The sequence below is a fragment of the Mus musculus genome, chromosome 12 (genome assembly GCF_000001635.26).
Source record: "Mus musculus strain C57BL/6J chromosome 12, GRCm38.p6 C57BL/6J".
NCBI lineage: Eukaryota > Metazoa > Chordata > Mammalia > Rodentia > Muridae > Mus > Mus musculus.
Genome location: NC_000078.6, coordinates 49,993,333 through 50,015,174, shown reverse-complemented (window position 1 = coordinate 50,015,174; position 21,842 = coordinate 49,993,333).

Genomic DNA, 21,842 nt, shown 5'->3' with positions numbered 1-21,842 from the left:
CTACATCATGGGGTATAATACAGGTCTCTCGGAAGTCCACTGGCAGCATGGACTAGAGCCTATGTGAGAAAATGGAACCTGTGATCATTAACATCTAAAATATTTTCGAGCCCCAAATATATGTAGAACAGGGAATTTTCTTTTAAGTAGCAGTGTTGTCCCTTGATCCCAATCAGAAAGTGAATTTAGAAGGAAGTCCAGACAAGAAGCTGCCCTAAACGTAATCACAGGGTCAAGGACTAGTCACTCATTTGTCATTTCGATAGTGGCTGTGTGTCCTGGTTAGTTTTATGCCAACTTAACACAAGCTAGAGTCAGCAGAGAGAAGAGAACTCTAGTTGAGAAAATGTTTCTGTATGATCAGGCTGTGATCATGCCTATGAGGCATTTTATGAGTTAGTGATTGATACTGGAATCCTCAATCCATTACTAGTGGGGCCACCCCTGAGCTGGTGGTTCTGGCTTCTATAAGAAAGCAAGCTGAACGAACTATGTTGAGCAAGCCAATAAGCAACAGCCCTCCATAGAATCTATCAATTTCTGCCTCCAGATTTCTGCCCTGTTTGATTTCATGCTTTGACTTCTTTCAGTGATAGACGATGATATTCAAGTGTAAGCCCAATAAACCCTTCCTCCACAGCTTTCATTTAGTCATGTTGTTCAATCTCAGGAAGAGAAACCCAGAGACAGTAAGGTTGAAAGTGAAATGTTTGGTAAGTAACACCATTAGTCTGTACTCTGGTGAGTAGAGGCCATCATGCTGTTGGATAGGGAGAGCTTAACACCATCATTAGGACCATAAATATTCAGTGATTATTATTCTTAACATACTTTTGGTTACTTTTATAGTTTTTCCAATGGAAATCCCATCCTGGGGATGTACTGTGTGTATATATCTATCTATATCTATATCTATATCTATATCTATATCTATATCTATATCTATATCTATATCTATATCTATATCTATATCTATATCTATATCTATAATCTATCTATAATCTATCTATCTATCTATCTATCTATCTATCTATCTATCTATAATATTGCATAGATAACAAAATGTTAGTCTAGGTACTGACTGTTCTGGTTTAAATTGCATCATTTCCAGAGTATATTGCTGAGGCCTTACATATAAGACATATAAAGAGTGACTTGTCAAAATGCATTTATCTCCATTCCACTTTGAGAAGCAAATTTAAAATAGCTTACATTAGAGAGCAAGTATACATATAACATTCACAACACACCAACTCTTCTCAAGGCTTAGAAATCACTGGAGACAAAGAAACAGAAAGAGTCTAGGAGCCAGAGGTTGCTGAGTACTTCTGAAAAAGTGTTTTCTGAATATGACAGAGTGACAACTCAAATGCATTACTCAGTGGCTGTGGATACATGCATGCAATCTGTCCAAGATTGAGCTAGCCACACTTACAACATTAAAGTGGGAGGAGCCGAGGAGTCCCCCTTCAACCATGGAGATATTGGCAGTTGATAGGCAGTGGGGAAGCAAAAGTGAAGCAGCCCCCGATGAATTTCTCATTTTCTTCCAGTAAATAGGCCAACACACACACACACCACATACCAGAAGCACTAAATGAACTCAGTGTCTTAATAAATGTGTGAATGAAGTTGAGATGGAGAAGTATTGGAGGTAGTGTCAAGGGCTGGAAGGGAGGGGGTAGTGAAGAGATTTTATGAACACGCTTTTATATATATATATATATATCAGACAAAACAGCTTATACTGTATGAGTGAACCACATTTTCCGTATCCATTTTTCTGTTGTAAGACATCTGGGTTGTTGCCAGCTTCTGGCTATCACAAGTGAGGCCCCAGGGAATGGGGAGGCTTGTTCAGATTGGGGGGTGGGGACATCCTCTTGGAGACAAGAGTAGGCGGTGGGGTAAAGGAGGAATGGGAAGATGGGTTGGAGGGTAGACTGGGAGGGATATAATGACTGGACTGTAAAAAAGTTGAAATATAATTACCCCCCCCAAAAAAAAACCCAGCTTATACTGTGTAGACAAATGATTTTTTAAAAAAAGCATTTATTAAAATCTGAGATAAGCTAACGGTGCTGCTTCACTCGTAACTTAGTGTAAGGGTAGTGAGCTTCATGTTCCATTACACACAATGACACAAAAGTCTGTTGCAACAATGTCATTGTTTTGAGTGGATGAGGTAAGAAAATGGTGGCTACTATGCTAAATGACATTTGACCTATTAAGGAAGAAGATAGACATCTCAAAATTCCAAGGACAAGTCCTTTCTGTGAAATTTATGGGTGCTTAGACAAAATATGCTTGGATATTCCCTGCAAAGTTAAAAAAAATCATGCATCGTTTATCTTTTACAACAAATGAGGAAGCAACACATATAGTACACTTGTTTGTTTTTCTCAGGGATCAGGCAATTTCAAATGCAACATTAGGGCTAACATCTTATTTTAAGACTGGACTACATGGAAAATGCCCACTATGACATTAGGCAAGGGGCAGGAATTAGCTCTGTAAAATGTATAGGCTGTTATTTTTCAACTTTCCTCTTGGGTTATATATTGTAACAGACTCTGTAATGTTTTAGGGGACTGCAAGGTAAAAATGAAATAATATAGACATAACACCAGTTCTTATTAATGTTGTAGGTCCCTAAATATTTTAACAAAACCATGAGTTCTATAGAGATCAGATATATGATACATAGGTAGCTAGATATACGATGGATAGATAAATGATAGATATACAGAAAGATAAATAGATGATAGATAAATGATAGATGGATGGATGATAGAATGATAGACATAAAATTGCTAGAAAATAGATAGAATGACCTATCTTAGAGAAAACAAAAGATGATAGTACATCTGGAACAGGCATTAATAGCTTAACTAGGTTAGTGCTTACCAAGCAAAGACTTATGAATGCAGCAGATACCCCTTGCAAAGGAATTTGTACATTTATACTAAGCCCAAGAATGGTCACATGTACAGAAGGTAATATCAGCCACAACATCCACTATAATTACACAGTTCTCATTCCTCAGTACATTCCTATGTGTGATCATCAGAAACAGCTTCGTATGCAAGCAAGACTTGAACTATGTGCCTTGAAGGAGCTTAGTAGATAGTAAGGGAATGGAAGATTTATTTAAGATTTTGCTCTTATATATATAGTTGATTATTATGTCTCTTGCATGAATAAAGAACGTGTTATAAAGTTAATTAAATAAAGTTGATTTCCTCTAAGTAAGGAATAAAGGGCATGCAAAACCTCCTGCCTCAGACTATATGTGCTTTTTGTACTGCCATTGTGGTTTTTCTTGCTTTCCACAGAATATTTTCCTCATTTTGGAAGGAGATTTGAGTTCATTATTAGAAATTAACTTACAACAGCTAATATTTCCTATTTAAAACACTTAAAATGCTCTGTCCCATTTGCTAACCTAAAAACGGGGATCCACATATGTTGAGTCATTTTGTACAATTACTTGCAAAAGTGGATAGAGATAGGGAGGGAATGTGAATTTATGCATGCTAATGAAACCTTAAAATAAAATGTTTCCATGTGCAACTTCCAGTCTTGTTGGATAACTTTACTTGATTGAAAATTACTTGAGAAAGATGAAATCATAAATTACCTTAAATTTACTGAAAGCCTGTGAACCACCTATATTAAGTGTGAAGCTGATGAAGTATCAGCTTGAAGGAGAAAACATTTTTACAGCACCACAGCTACATATCAGGTTCATTTTCTAAAAGGAGGCTGATGTATAAAACTACCACTGGGTCCAATACCAAGTAATATTGTGTGCTTGTACTGTGGCTATGATTTTTCCCTCACCATTCACAACTTCTGCTTGCTTAACTCCTATTCATGACTATTTATAGGCACTACATACTTTTAAAATTACTATTACGGGTTTGCAGATTTATGTATTTCATTCAACAAAACTGAACTTACCATATAAGCCATTATCTACTCAAATGATTGATAGTATGTGAATAATATTAATATATCATTAAATTGTGACAAGGTCACATTTGACAGATGAAGAAAATGAACAAATAGAAGAAGGTTAGTGTGAGTTTATAATTAATATATGGCAAATATGGTTCTAAGAGACATGTGTTTATTTAGAAATAACAGATACTAAGTTATGTGTATTTTCATGTGAGGTGGCACATGGTCATATGAGTGCAGTTGCCTGTAGAAGCCATAAGTGAGGGTTGTATAGCCCGGAGCTAGGCAGTTGAGTAGTGAGCTTCCCACGCTGGGTGCTGAGAATATAACTTAGGTCCAGTGTAAGAGCAACACTCACTCTTAAGCATGGAACCATCACTTTAGCCTCTTAAGTGCATATCCTTAACCACTATATCTTTTCTCATGAAACTCATACTGTAGTATCTTTTTCTATGTCTCTTAACTCAATCATGTGTAACTAGAATGGGAAAGCAAAACATAATTGTAAAGAAAGAATGTATTTTGAGACTATATATTCAATTCAAATATATTTTTGTTCATATTCTCCCCTTTTCCTAACTTCTTTCAGATCCACACCATCATCCATACCCAATTAACTTGGTATATATGTGTGCTTTTGCTTTTTTTTATTTATTAGGTATTTTCTTCATTTACATTTCCAATGCTATCCCAAATGAGTTACAGAGACAAAGTTTGGAAAGGATGGACCATCTAGAGACTGACATACCCAGGAATCCATCCCATAATCAGCCTCCAAACGCTGACACCATTGATTTTTTTTTTAACCTATGGAGTCCACTTTGTGCTGCCATGCACTCTTGGGTCTGTAGACACACTGGAGTTTGGTTGACATTCCAGGGCAACACCCTTAAAGAAAATTGGATGTCCCTCTTCTAGCATCTATCGATTGTCAATAAGCCTATGTTGGAATTTTGTTTGGCTTCTGATTGCACTGGTCTTATGCATGTCATCACAACTACTATGAATTCATGTGTGCAACTTCCCAGTTGAGTATGAAAACACTGGATCCTTGTGTTCACCAGCTGCCTCTGGCTCTTAAAGTCTTCCCATGTCACTTCCACAATGATCTCTGTGCCCTTGGAAAACAAAACGATGATACAGACGTCCCATATATCTTTGAACACTGTAGTTTCTTTTTCTCTGAACCCTTACTAGTTTGGGGTATCTTCGTTAAATCACTCTTTTAGTCCACTTGAAATAAACCTAGGATTATCTGCCTAGATAATACCTCAGTTAAGTTGTTGATTCTTCAGATTGTCCTGTGGTTATGTTTGTCAATTTCTTGATTAATGATTGATGTAGGAGTACCCAGCCCTGTGTGAGTTTCATCTTGTTAAGTGGGTTATGTTCATAACATTCAGGCCACGTTATCATCAATTATATATTCCATCTGGAATTATATATAGCACCACCTAGCTCTATGAAACTTCTCCAGTAGGAATAAAGGTTCTGGATCAGTACCAGACTTATTTCTTCACATTCTATGATTCAGATATATTAATGTCTTTAGTATTACTGACAAGTTCTGGAGCGTCAATAGAATCATTGGCAATAACTTGTGATTGAGGGAGGTCTATGTACCCACAATGGGCAACAACTTCAAAAAAAGTAAGTCCTTCCTTCCATTTTGCTTTTTATTTGTCATTGTGTTGTGTCTAATTGTCATTATCACCCTGTGTATATTAACTCCATCTAAATTCTTTTTTTTTTTTGGTGGTGGTCTTGGCATGTGTGTGAATGTTTAGGAACCTTATCCAGTAGTAGGTTTTCACATGATTTTTCAAAACGTCTTAGAGTTAGTTGTTCCTCTCCACATCCCTTCTTCTTTACTATCTCCCATCCCATTTAACCTTTCCTGTTCTCTTAATACCCTTTACCCATTATTTCATCTACAATTTTTGTTTTTATGGAAATTACTTAAGGATGCAAAACCCACTATTTTAAAATATTTATTTTATCACAAATTATTTCTAAAACATCTGATAGGTGTTGCAACTAAGCTAATTACTGTAGAATGTGGTATTCTAGATATGATAAAATTATCAAAGATGTGTGATTCAGCCATGGAAATACAAATTAAGTGAAATTGTGAACAAATAATTAACACACAGCAAGATTATTTTAAGAAAAGATGTAAACATGATGTTGTTTTATATTGGTAAAGATCACTTATTATGCATAAAGGTTCATGTTGTGATAGAATTATCTATACCTGATATGAACATGAGTAAGATATATTTAAGCTACATGTTCAGCAAACAGATAAATTGTGTAATATCCACCCAAAGAATATGATTTCAAATATCACTTCAGATATCACCCACATGCTTCTTTGAAGTGTATGCTCCATTCTCTTAAAATCAATGTAATTTTCTCACAACACATTTTTTTTTCAAATATATAATTAGCTGCAATGGATACAGAGTCTTATGTGCTAGAAATTGAAATCTATAAAAGATTTAGCTGACTACCCTACTATGAGCTGTTCAAGGACTATATAACAATGGACCTGCCAAAGTGAACAGGGAAAAGCCCACAAGGCCTTAACCCTACTTAAGAACTATAGGCAACTGAGGAAAAGAAGGAGCAGGTGTTTTGTCTGGAGAAGACCACACGAATTAGTTGCCCTGGGCCAAATGGTCAGAACTGAAACTTATATACAAGTAACATTATACAGACTGAGTAATTTATATTTAGAAATATATATGTATATACACATATGCTTACAAATCAATTACCATAGAAGGAGGTCATGGATTTGAAGGAGAGTGGGTGGGACATATAGAATGGCTTGGAGGGAGAAAATGGAATGAAGAAAAGTAATTATACTATATTCTCAAAATTAGACAGCAACCAAATGATTAAGCTGAAAGATAGTAAAACAACAAAGAGTATAAATGGCTGAAAGCTTTTATTTCAAGGGCAGAAGTTATTTAATTGACCCATCCCTTAGACACTTTTGCTCTTTTACAATCACTGCTGGGTGTGCTTCAAATCCACAGCACCCTTAGACATGTATTTAATATACTTAGTTTACTAAAGCGACTATACAAGGAGCATGTAAATTTTTGGACGTCTCAGGCTGGGATTCTCTGAAATTTTTCTAACTGGTCCTGAGGTTTGGTCTCCCAGTGTATATGCAGGGCCATTTGCTCCTATGGGATAGTGACAGCTCACACACTTGCATGACTAAGCCGAGGTATCAAGTTAATGTTCCAATAGAAAACTTTCCTTTCTGCTTTGACCCATTAGATCTGCTCTACATTTATTCTGTACTTGTTTCAATACTTTTATGCCCAGGCATAATTCTTCAATTTATAATTTGTCCTAATTGTCTGTAATTGTTTATTTGAAAACATTAAATTATTCATTTCCATGCATATGTGTTATAGAGAAATGGGTTGAACATGAGTTTTTAAAATGAAACGGTTTGCAAGTTGTCTCAATATCTCCAAATTTAGCTCTAGAATTGTTTCAGGTTTACGGAAAAGTTGCAAAGACAGTACAGAGAATATGAAGATATATATATATATATATATATATATATATATATATATATATATATATATATATGTCACTCAGCTGTTTCTGTTACAAACATATTACATCAGCAAACCAACAATGTTAAACAAGCATTAACTAAAATCTTTTTTACTAGATATTTTCTTCATTTACATTTCAAACGCTATCCCAAAAGTCCCCTATACCCTCCCACCACCCTGCTCCCCAACCCACCCACTCCTGTTTCCTGGCATTCTTCTGTACTGGGGCACATAATCTTCACAAGACCAAGGGCCTCTCCTCCCAATGATGGTCAACTAGGCCATCTTCTGCTACATATGCAGCTAGCAACATGAGCTCTGGGGGTACTGGGTAATTGATATTGTTGTTACACCTATAGGGTTGCAGACCTCTTTAGCTCCTTGGGTACTTTCTCTAGCTCCTCCATTTGGGGCCCTGTGTTCCTTCCAATAGCTGACTCTGAGCATCCACTTCTGTATTTTCCAGGCACTGGCATAGTCTCACAAGAGACAGCTATATCAGGGTCCTGTCAGCAAAATCTTGCTGGCATATGCAATAGTGTCTGGGTTTGGTGACTGTTTATGGGATAGATCCCCAGGTGGGGCAGTTTCTGGATGGTCCTTCCTTCTGTCTCAGCTCCAAACTTTTTCTCTGTAACTTCCTCCATGAGTATTTTGTTCCTCGTTCTAAAGAGGAACAAAGTATCCACACTTTGGTCTTCCTTCTTCTTGAGTTTCATGTGTTTTGCAAATTGTATCTTGTCTATTCTAAGTTTCTTACCAGTGAATGCATATCATGTGAGTTCCTTTATGATTGGGTTACCTCACTCAGGATGATATCCTCCAGATTCATCCATTTGCCTATGAATTTCATAAATTTATTGTTTTTAATAGCTGAGTAATACTCCATTGTGTAAATGTACCACATTTTCTGTATCCATTCCTCTGTTGAGGGTCATCTGGGTTCTTTCCAGCTTCTGGCTATTATAAATGAATAAGGCTGCTATGAACATAGTGAAGCATGTGTCCTTATTACAAGTTGGAACATCTTCTGGGTATATGCCCAGAAGTGGTATTGTGGGATCCTCCAGTAGTACTATGTCCAATGTTCTGAGGAACCACCAGACTGATTTCCAGAGTGGTTGTTCCAGTTTGCAATCCCACCAGCAATGGAGGAGTGTTTTCTTTCACTACATCCTCGCCAGCATCTGCTGTCATTTGAGTGCTGGTAGATAATTTCTAGAATATTTTTAAAATCATTTTTCTTGAATGGCTTTAACATGCCTAAATGGTTTGTAAATTATTAACATGGAGACCACAGAGGAAAAGTTATGTCATCATATTAAATCAAGAGTGTATTTTATCAATGTGATTTTTCAATACTGTTGCTTGTCTACATGAAGCAGAGATCAGGCCTCTGTATTACAAATAAAAGGGCTTTATTAAATATAGTCAACATTAACACCTTGAGTTCAGCTTGTAGGAGTCATTTCTTTCCTTCATACTGAAAGTTCCAGATCATGCCATGTCAAGACAATATTTTAATTGGTTCCTTCATCTTTTTGCGGTATCATCAGATATTCAACAATGTGGTTTTAAACATTATTCTTCACACACACACACACACACACACACACACACACACACACACACACACACACACGAGCCTTATGTGCTCAATCTTACAAATGGACAATTTCTTATAGAGCAATAGTTCTTTTAATTCTGCATGTTGTTAGAAAGTAAGGCACTAATATGGTTATAGTCATTACACGAGTGACATTAATTTTAGAATTCTGCAGCTTAGAAGAGAGAAAAATCATGTAATATAAGCTTGTATGCCTTTGCTCCCTTCACATATTATATTTATACTAAGTTGAAACTAATGCTTCTGGTCCTAAATAATCACCACATGAATTATTCCTTCAACTTGTTTATAGCTCATCAGTAAGAGACTTGACTGCCATCACCCATCACCTGTTTACTTAGTCATCTAATTCAGTATTCAACTGATGTTGTTTCAGAAGTTTCAAGCTGTATCTAGACAGAAAATACTGATTATGATCTAGGGCAAAGGACACATGAACTATTCCTTTTACTTTTAGTTACAGGCTTTACCCTGTTATGTAGGGCAGCATTTCTTAGCTCCTATAACACTTGTAATATTTAATTTTTATCACATCGATTCAATCCTGTGAAATTTGTTTCTCCATTTATGAAACTTGCATATATTATGTTTCGTTTGCTCTTTAGTAAAGTTCTAAAGACTTTAACAAAGGCATGGGCAACGCATCCCTATTACCGCAGCATACAGATTATTCTTTGTCCTAAACATTTCTTGTCACTTACCTATTCAATTCCTTCTAGTTCACAAAAGCAAATTACAAATTCTACTTTCCTTTTCCTAAAATTTTCTTTTGAAATATTTTATAATGAAAACTGGCCATAAAGATCATGGGAGTAAACAACCTAGTATATTTTAAAGGCAGGATAACATTGTAGATAAAATGTTTTGTGGCTGTGTTTCCATTTATACTTCTCTTTTAGAAGCCAGCAGAGTACCTTCATATACAAAAGACACTAGATGTAGGCAGGAGTGTTCTGTGCAGGCATAGGCTGGACTTCTCAACGTCCAATGAGTTGTGTGGATGTTGTCTTCATCAGTGGGATCTGATCATACTGTCAGTTTCTGGAGAGCAGCCTATTGTCTTGGCAACAGCCTGAATTGTCAGGAGATTTTCATGGGACCCCTTTGGTCAATTTTAGTATTTTAAGGTTTCTTTGGTGAAAAGAGATGGCCAATTGGGACTCTGTCTCCTCCATTATTCGGACACTTTATTAGGACTACCTTTGTATATTTTAGGACATCTCCACTGCACCCGGTGTCCATAGTACACCTCAAATCACACTCAGTTCTTGCTATTTCTCCCCATATTCTCTCCCTCAATCCCATCACCCCCATTCTTTCACTTACACTCCCACTCCTGATCCCAGTAAATCCAAAACAGTTAATTCTCTTTCTACCTACCATGGAGATTCATGTGTCTTCTTTCAATCCCTACCTAATCTCTCAGGGTCTATGCATTGTAGTATGGTTATCATTTATTTAATCGCTAATCTACATATATTAAGCAAATACACTCCATATTCCTCTTTCTGTATCTGGATTAAGTTAGTCAAGATTGTTTTCCTAGTTCTACCCTTTGCCTGCAAATTTCACAATGTCATTTTTTTAACAGCTGAGAAATACCCCTATTGTATAAATGTATCACATTTTCTTTGAGAAACATCTAGATTGCTTACATTTCTGGCAATTATAGGTAAAGGATCTTTTTGTTTTGTTTTGCTTTGTTTTGTTCTTTTTTTGTTTGTTTGTTTGTTTTCTGAGACAGGGTTTCTCTGTATAGTCCTGGCTGTTCTGGAACTCACTTTGTAGACCAGGTTGGTCTCGAACTCAGAAATCTGCCTGCCTCTGCCTCCCGAGTGCTGGGATTAAAGGCGTGCACCACCATGCTTGGCTAGGATCTTTTCTTAATGTCTTGCTTATTATAGCTTGCTTAGTCTTCTTTATTAAGCAACCTAGGATAACCAGTCCAGGGCCAGCACCACAACCAATAAGCTGGCCGATGCCCCTAGTTGGCCATCATTGGAAAGAGAGGCCCCTTGGTTTTGCAAACTTTATATGCCCCAATACAGGGCCAAGAAGAGCGAGTGGGTGGGTAGGGAAGCAGGGCAGAGGGAGGGTATAGGGAACTTTCAGGATAGCATTTGAAATGTATATAAAGAAAATATCTAATAAAAAACAAATAAATAAAAGAAAGAAAGAAAGAAAGAAAGAAAGAAAGAAAGAAAGAAAGAAAGAAAGAAAGGGGAAAGGAAGGAAGGAAGGAAGGAAGGAAGGAAGAAGGAAGAAGAAAGAAAGAAAGAAAGAAAGAAAGAAAGAAAGAAAGAAAGAAAGGAAGGAAGGAAGGAAGGAAGGAAGGAAGGAAGGAAGAAAGAAAGAAAGAAAGAAAGAAAGAAAGAAAGAAAGAAAGAAAGAAAGAAAGAAAGAAAGAAAGAAAGAAAGAAAGAAAATAGCTGGCAGGCATGTTTACATCCCAATCTATGGCACTTTCTCAATTGAGGTTACTTTTCAGTTGACTCTAGCTTATCAATTTGCTATGAAACTAGCCAGCACAAATGGTATGAGAATTTAAGTATAACAGTGAACAAAACTATTGTTCACAACCACAAAACCTATAATAAGCTATTGAATATCAAGGTAAAGCAACAAATAAAATAAAAATCCCTAAATTTTTCAATTGTGGGGTACTACAAAATAATAATGATAATGATGATAATAATAATAATAATACTTATAAGTGGGAAGTATTAGGCCACAGTTACAATCAGATCAAAGCAAAACAGCATACGTAGTCCAGTTTATGTTGTCTTGATCTTTTGAGTCCCAAAGGTTTTGGGAAACTCTTCTTTGGTTTTGCCTTTCACAGCAAGCCCAGTTTGCCTTGTAGACCCATGCCAGCTCCAATCCATACCTGTTGCTGTTCTAAGTGATCATTTCACAGACCCAACAAATCCAAATATACTGGAGTTTTACTGCACTTAAGGCTACACCTATACCAATGGCCTCCTAGACTCGCTTCAGGGACTTAAATGATGTCAAATTCTAAGTGTTTTCTGTGACCCCCCTACTGACTTGAAAAATAGTATTATATGGGAGATTTTATACATTATTAATCATGCTACCAGCTTGAGATTTATCCTAGGCTACCTCTGGACCAAACTTCATTTGTGCTAGTTCTGAAATTATTTCCAGAAGACTTTTGTCTCAATTATGCTGGTAAATATTTTATTATATAAAAGGATATGTAGATTAATATTATACTCCTTAATTTTGTTCATCTATCTCGTGTCAAATTGGAAATGGATTTCTGATTGCTAGTACTCAATTCTACAGTGCCTTATATAAACTGACAAGGTTGATTTCTCTTAGTCACCAATGTACTTGATTTTTCTCTTTTTTCAAAGAAGGAAGGTTTGTTTTGGCTAATGGTTCAGTGGTACAGACTATTCTAGCAGCAAGAGCTCAGGAGAGGTAGTAAAGTTTCATCCTTAGTCATAAATGATTCCATAGTCAACAATGAGGTTGTCTTGTTCCTTCTATACATTAAACAATTCATGAACATGAACTGTATTTTTATCATGTCCCCTTACTTTCTTGCTTCCAAGTCTTTCAACATTCCCCTCGTTAAAAAATTAATAGCCCTATTTTATGTTGTTACCTATATGAATTAATATGTAAATATAGCTTAGTTAGGTGATTTAATGTATATTTATGGGTTTTAGTGGTGAAACTTTTGTGCTGGACAACCAATTATGGGACTCATCCCTGGGAAAGACTGGCTCTATCTCCATCAGCAGCTATTAATTACATGTAGCTCTTTATCTATGGAGCTACCTTGTGATATGCCTTCTGCCATGTTGGCATGTCAAATAATGCTGTCATTGCTTGGGTCTTGTTTAGGGAAACATGATGAAGTTTTATGGGTACAGCTTCTCTATGATGTAGAAGACATGTTTTCATAATGGTTCTCTGGCCCTTACTATCTTTCCATATCAACTTTTGTGATGTACTCCAAGCCTTAGGTGTAGGGATGAAATTGTAAATATGTAAACTGGGCCTGGGTACCCCACTATTTAAAACTAAATAGTCTACATTCAAATATCACCAAAATGGTTTTGATAAAGTCTGCTTTCTTCCAAAGATTCATAAGCTAAGAGTCCATTGTCTTTCTCTTTTTCAGCATTTCCATTTTCTAAGCTCCTACCACCAGCTTTTTAAGCTCTATGCACTTGATGGCTTTTCCAGCCCAAAGCTCCAAAATCCTCTCTAAAACATCATCATCAGTTCTGCGACAACAGTACCCCATGATTCTGGTACCAAGTTCCATCTTATTTTGGATGTTGTGATAAAACACTGACCAAATGCAACTTGTGGGGGAAAGGGTTTATTTCATCTTATAGTTTAAATTCATCATGAAGGGAATTCAGAGCAGCAGAGCAAGCAGGAACAGAGGGAGGCAGGGACAATAAGTGAAAGCTCCTTACTGGCTTGCCCTCCATGGCTTGCTCCACCTGCTTCCTTAGACAACCCAGCACATCTGCCTAGGGGTGGCACCTGTGTCTGTGCCCCTTCATCATTCACTAAACAAGAAATGCAACCCCCCCCAGAATTGTGTATAATGCAATGCATTGAATACTTTTTCTCATTTGAAGATCTATTTTTGCAGATTACTCTAGCTTATGTTGGGTTGATAAAACCAAACCAAACCAAACCAAACCAAATCAATCCAAACCAAACCAAAAATCTAGCCAGCATACTAATCATTTAATGTGCTGTACCAACTAAGTTTCTGTAAGTCCACTCTATGGTGTTCACACAATGAACTAACGATAAATTGTTTAGAGTGTATTAAAGTGACACTTGTCTGCATGTATACATATGTGTGTATGTATTTTCAAACCTATTAACCTTTAGCTGATGCCAAGCTAAAATATTCTTTTTGTGTAATATATAACTACAAGATGGATCCCAACTTGGGCCGGTCATTGGACCTTCTTTGCTTCAGTCTCTTCTCCATTTTTGTCCTTGCAGTTCTTTTAGACAGGAACAATTCTGAGTCAGGAATTTTGACTGTGGGTTAGTAACCCTGTCTTTCCAGTTGAGGCCACTGGAGGTGGGCATTTTAGCTAACATAATCCCCAATGTGTCCTGAGAGTGTCTTACCTCCTGAGTCTCTAGTACTTTCTAGAGGGTCCAGCTTTCCATTTATTCTCTTGGGCCTCTGGGCTTCTCTCACATCCACTCTTCTCAAATCTGATCCTGTTCCTCCTCCCCTCCTCTACCCAGATCCCTCCCTCCCTCCACCTCCTGTGATTATTTTCTTCCCTCATTTAAGTGGGGTTGAAGCCTTGTCTCTTTGGCATTTCTGCACATTGTACTTCTTATGGTTTGAGGTTGTATCCTAGATATTCTGTACTTTTTGGCTAATATCTACATGACAACAAGGGTTTATTATTTGTGAAGGTGGAGAACTATATTAAGACTTTTTTTTTTCTCCTTTGAAAATACCCTGATGCCCTTCTGATGAGAACCAGTGCTGTGACTAAATAGTTGGATGTAGCACTGGAAGAAAGCCCTTCATTCCAGGGGTCTTTCTCCTTATCATTCAATAATGTGTAGGAATATACCTGGTTACATGGGTCTTACCTGTTTCCTCCTCAAAGCGGGAGTAAAACCAGAAATGAATTATTCTTCCTTCTAAAACCCAAAGTCTTATAGTTAGCATAATATAACATATAACATAGCTGTATGATTAAAATTATTCCTGCTCTACATACACTCACTAAAAATTTGACAACTACAACAAATAGTTTTCAGTCTTTGTAGATACTGTATGATTTTATACATAGTGCAAACAACTCTAGTTTCTTAAAGCCACTTCTTTGAAATGTAAAAAAATCTACTTATACTTTCTTAAAATTACTAGAGCATAAAAACAGAAGCAACAGGGGATTTTTTCTTATATAATAAATAAGCAATTGTTGATCTACAAGTATATTTTCTTATGGTCAAAGATCACTAATCTCTGTGTCACTATTCTTTATTTAGTGACCTCTGTAAAATATCTCACTGCCTACGTCTTGACAAAAGATATAACCTTTACTTTAATGATTCTAAAGTTTAGAATGAGTTTGGGGAAAATGAAAGTACATGGATATTACTTGTATCTCTGTCTAGGCAAGATATGAGAAAATTTGTGTAATTTCAAGTATTTGTCTTCTTCAAATACTTATGTCATTCAATGATGTATTCATTATTTAGACGCCTTAACTAGATATTCACCCTGATATATCACATATTGATTTTGACATATAAAGGTGCCTCTGAGAAAAATCATAGAGAAATCATTAAATTAAGAAAATGAAGGCACACACAGAAAGAAAAATATTATATGTTCTCTCCCATACCAGGTATTTTTAAAAGGTTGACCTAAAAGTGAAATACTGATTATTAGAGCCTGGTATGGCTTGCCAGGGCAAAGGTAGAATAGGTGCATGTACATTTAAAGATGTCAGAGTGAGCTTCACTTGTATATACATGGAAGATGTGTTATATTCAAAGAGGGAAGAGAGATAGAAGGGAAACACAGAGGTGCAAGCATCCTGAGGAGACCATAATTTAATATCTTAACAAACTCTCTTTTCAAGAATGAAAAGATAAGGAAAAATAGAAGCATATGGAGAGATGTTTTATTAAAGAGGAGCACGTGGGGCTCTTCCAAAGAAACAGGGTTTGATTACCAATACCAACATAATGGCTCATAACTTTCTCTAACTCTACACTCAGGGTATCTGACCATTTTTCGAACTGAGGACATTGCCTGTGCTTGGTGCACAGATATGTAAGCAGCCAAACATTCATAGTAAAGAAATAAAAATAAAGTCTCAAAAAGATAGAAAATAGAATGTAGATTTTTAAATGAATGAAAAGAAAAAAATTATGTGATGTAATTCGTACTCATTCTCTGTGAGCGATGATGCTCTAATATTGTCAGGCTATTATAATTCAAATCACTACTAACATATTAATGTTCAAGTTTGACTTAAAATTAAATTACTAACATTTCTATTCCTTATAAAAATCATATTAATTATCAATGTCTGGACAACAATATTAGAAAAAAACAGTATTCTAAAAGTTTAAAAGACAGGGTGTGTGTGTGTGTGTGTGTGTGTGTGTGTGTGTGTGTGTGTGTGTGTGTGGTTTGCATCAGCAACAACAAATTAAGGTCTGAATGTAAATTTTTGGTATATTATTTAGTGAGGAAATGACCTATGAAAATGCAATGTTATGTATCTATTTTATGAGCTTGAAAACTAGGATTCCCACAGAGTGGGAAAATTCAAATAAACACCCACATTGACCTGTGCTGTAAAACAGAACGACCAGTATACTGTAGAGAAGAAAGATGTGAAGTGAAGTGCTCATTTTAAGTGGCACTTAGATTTATTAAGCCAAGTGAACACTTAAACTGAAATCAGATATCTGACAAAGGTAAATTACTTTGTTGTCATGTTCATGAGCTGCCTTATGGTGCCACTCATCTCAATGAAATCATGGACCTAGAAATGCTAATTGGATGTTGTAGCCTGAACCATATTGAAGAGCCTTTTTAATTTGTGCTTCCACCATGTTCTTTGAAATGTCCTCACATATAAGAAGAGCACTGATGGAATTTTTAAAAATTTGTCATCTTTAATTTTTGTTTTGTGGTTTTGTTTTACATTTATTCCAAGGTTTGATTTTAATCTAAATATCAACTGTGTATGGTGACAAATTTGCTAAAAACAGGTTTATCCAAGTATCTTATGTAGTTTGGACATACTCATATCTCCTTTCTCTCTTTCCTGCTCTCTCCTCCCTCTCACAGTTGCATTCATGATGCACAGACTCACTTTTAGTGTGTCATGTGTCTAAACGAGTTTATGCATCCCTATAAAATCTAAGATCCACAAATAATGGGAATGTGAAAAAATTACCAATCAGAGTTTGCTTCCCTGAATACAATGCCTCCCATTCATCCAGTCCCCTAAAAGCAATAAGATTTTATTCTTCCTTGTGTATGAATGGGACTCCACGTTATATATATATCACATATTTGGCCATTCCTATGTTGAGGAGTAGTGGTAACTGGTAATGTGAGAGTTCTATACTTAGTTCTGAGAGGAACTTCCATAATCTAAAAACTAAATACCTAAAACCAAATCATGATCTATGACAAATACCTAACCCAATCAATAGTTGCCATAATTAAGGAAACCGAGGGTTCTCAGAAGATCAAAGACAAATAGGAGCCATGCTGTTTCCAGCACTCAGCCTGCTATAAAAGTTCCCTGGAAATCTTGAGCAATAAACATATAAATACATGTCTAAACTACACATCACAGAAATCCACATCTTGTGTATTCATGACACTTTAATAGAAGTTATTATATAATATTTCATTTTTCTGGCAAATGATTCCTATTGATGCTACTCGTATAGGAATGTGGCTACCTCTAAAAGTTACCAATGCTATCACCATTCTCCATAACTAATATTCATCATTTTAAAATAAATGTCCATAGTCTAGATCTCAGGCATATAGCCCTCTTAGAAGAAGATGTAACATGCAGTTTTTATCATTGTTACTGTGGGAATCAGATTATCAACTTGTTTCTGTGAACTTTGGAAAAGACATCTTCAGAAGTAGGTGTATAGCAAATATAATTAAACTCAGATAAGTATTAAATCAATCCAAATGGGGTAAATTAAATGCTCTCAACAATAATTGAATGATAGAAACTCCTGTCAACATGGATTATGTGTTTTTATTTATTCATCATCTTTATTAAGAGAGAAACATCAGAGTCTGTTGATGCACCTTGTTCCACTGTCACTATAAAACATACACTCTAAATAGTGATTTTGTGTGTGTGTGTGAAATTCTGAAAAATTTTAACATCTTAATAAATGTTTTTGAGAAAAGGAGGAAAGTTTTTGTATGTAGTTATTCATTTTTTATTTTTTGTGTGTTGAATATATAGGCAGTTTAAAATTAACTTCATTAGATATAAAAAATTAAAATAATTACCTATTCAGACATAACTAAAATAAGTCCAAGAGTAGGATAAGAAGGAAGAGGAAGAGGAGGAGGAGTTCTCATCATCACTGATATAGCCATCAATAGAGTTTTATGGCATCTTAATCAGGCTTTTTTTTTCAATGAAAATTATTCTTAATCACATAAAATTTCCAGCTTATAGACAAATGTGCAAAATGACAGCATTTATTTGGATTTTCCATAGCTTTTTAGAAAGCTGTTTATGCTCATTTTTTTAAGGTTTGAGAAAACTCTTAAAATACATGCTGTGCTCTGGTTCACTTTCTCTCTGTTGAAATTGCTCTTGGCAATGGCATGGTGAGCTCTTGCTTGACACATCCAGATGATGCTTTACAGTACACAGGTACTGTCGTTATTATTTCCTCCTTATTGTCTATCAATTCTTTAACTGTCTTGCTTGCAGTTTCTCTTCGTTTTCTTTTGTTGCCGCTGATAAGACTCCAGATTCCCATTATCTACAGGTACAACATTTTAACTTCATTGTCTTTTTTTTTTTCATTCTCTATATGTTCCTAAATGATCATACCCACTTCTGAGCCTTACTTTACCTACTGTTTGTATTATTCAAGTTAGTCTAAAAAATGCATCTTATGAAGCACTGTCCTTTTGAGCCATAGGTGAGAAGGGCTGTAGCATGCATCCACGGATCCAGATGCAAGGGTGAATAACACCATCTTACTTCTGCATAGCATGACTAGCATATAGAGACATGTTTCAATCCATCATTTCTTTTCTCATTGGACAAATGAAAAAATTTTCAGGCATACAGACATACAATTTCAGGCATTAGAAGCAAAAGCATACATGGAAGATGATATAAAATAAACAAGAAGGGTTCTGATACTCTGGTTTACTGCCATACATCACCCCATAGGAATGATTGAATAACCATTAGCTAACTGTTTGGGTCTACTATATAGGTCATAGGAAGTTCATGTGCTTCAGTGATGTCCTAGTATTACCAAAGAATAATAATAAAGGAGACAAGAACAGATGCTGTTACAGGTCAGGCCAAAAGAATGTGAAAGCTTGAAACAATTTCCTTCTGACCACCACCTTATATCTCCACATTTTAAATTTAAAATTTGTCAATGCTACAAAGACATCACATTCTATGAGTCAATATGAAAAACTATCTCAATTCTAACTTTCTCTTTTGAGCAGACCTGTAAATATTATCTTAAAAGCTCAGTATATGAATGATGTCCTTGTTTAAAGGGTTTAGTGGGATGTGACCACTGAGACTGTATACTTCAATGATCTATAGGTTACTCTAAAGCTGTGGATCAGTACAATTAAGTTATTTGATACTCTGAGACTGTTTTCAAATGTATACAGTTAATTTTAAAAGAAAGTAGGAGGATATGAATGCATATACTTCTGCTTAGGGCATGGAAATAAGTAAAACAAATAATAGCAGCATTTTTATTTTGAAGTAAAAATTGAAATACATACCCCTTTGTACCTCTCTTAGCCTGACCTTTTGTAAATGGGCCCCTAATCTCCAGCTGCTCCATTTGTCTCTTTGTACCTGTGATCATTTTTGGATCAAAAAATGAAAAGAGGAGCAATCTACAGAAACAGAAGAAAACTTCCATAAGAAAGTTAAATAGCAGCACTTCAGAAAGTGGAGTCAAATGTTCTTCCTTCCCATTGCTTAGGTCTTCTAAGATGTCTGGATATCTACTCCACTGTACTCTTTAGGATCATAGTATAATCTTTGTACAAAAGCCATCTTTGACTTGAACTGTAGTACTTTGTCTAGGACAAACATTGTATTAGTTGCCTACTATTAATTTCTTTCAGCCCATACCATCTTGGTTCCTTTTTCAAGAACTCTCCTTTTCTGTTACTCAGTGTGATTCTACTCACTTTCTTTTTGTGGAGTGACTATATTTTTATATGTATCCTGTTTAATGCTGATAGTCTACAGATATTAATGATTGGCCTGGTCTTGGCTAGTTACTGCTCTCCTTTGGCATGTTTTAGTCTGACAGCAGGGAATCCAGTAAATCGTTCCTTCTCTAGTTCCTTTTTGTTTGTTTGTTTGTTTGTTTTAAATATAAAACTTTGAAATACACAGCAAGTTTTTCAGTAACTAAAGCCTGTAGTGAGTTTTGTAAAGACAACATACAATGCACAATGAAAAAGGCTGACGTAATACATCAAAGTGGTTCAAGCCTAGTTCCTAGTAACTCTACGCCCCACCTTTATGCTATCAGTGGTTTAAACATCCTTAGACTTTATCAACCAATTATTTCCATATATTCTTCATCATTTCTCAACTGAATTTTGATTAGGTCCACTAAATTCATCAAACAAGAGTGCAAAAGACAAATTGTATTGAAATATCCAATTAAAAACAGTATTGTAATATTTGGGGTCTTTCAATACTGAAAATATAATTCATTGTTCATTTGACATTGAACTATAACTAGTCATTCTGCATTATATCTATAAAGCTCATAGATAGTTTTAAGAAGAGTAACTTAACTGATTCTTGTGACATAATTAAACACAATGCTTTAATAAATACTTTATACCTTCTTCCTGGTACCTAACAAGGATTCAGGAAGTGATCTTATTCTTCCTAGAAAAACTGTTGTAGCATAAATATAGTTCAATAGCTGAATCTCTGTATATACCCTTGAGAAACAACTTTGTGTAGAGTACCAGACTAATTTTGAAGCGGTGAATGTAAACAGCAAAGACCTTTCATGTGTATCTGAAATAAAGCATCCAAAAAATTATTAAAAGTTTTGTCAAAATTGAAATTCAGGACCACTTAAGTAACAAAATCCAACAGAGACCTCCTGGACAAATCACCAAATTTCCTGTGTTCAGTCTCCAAATCTTCAAACTGTACTACACTACTTAGTGTGTGGAAATATTTCTTTGTAAGGTCCATGAGTGTCAGATGACTCATATTGTGAGACTTCTTTGAATATGAAAATCCAGAATCTTGCTAAATATTTGGTAAGATGGTACTATATAATTATGCATGCATTAAAATAATTTGGGGAAGGCATGTTTTCATGAGAATTATCTTAATTTAACAGAATAGTTTGTTTTAGAACCATAGACATAAGTGTTTTTTGAGAATAATAAAAAGTAAAGTTTTTAATATAGTTACTCTGTTAGTATTTTTTCCATAAAACTCCCACTGTTCTTTGTCATAAATAGTCAAATATTTTCCTTTCTAACAGTGCCTACCATTATGATTTGCTCTTTAGAGCATGCATTAAGATGGAAGGATGGAAAGTTACTCTAATTTTCAGTTCACGTTACTTCTTGAGCACTGTCACTTCTCCCTATAAAGCTATGGAAAGTGAACATAAGCCCTTTAACGGAGTCATATTTCAAGGATCAGGTGGGAAAGACAGAAGTGTTGGATGCACCTCACTGCACTGCTGTTCATCCCCAACACTTTGCACAATGTGAGAATGTTTAATAATTCCAGCCCAACCTACAGATAAGAATCTCTGGTGTCACATCACAACTGACAGTGCTGGTGTGAGATTTGCAGTAAAACAATATTCCAGCTGTAGCTTTCATTTACAGAAATAAAACAGCAGAAGTGGAGGGAAAA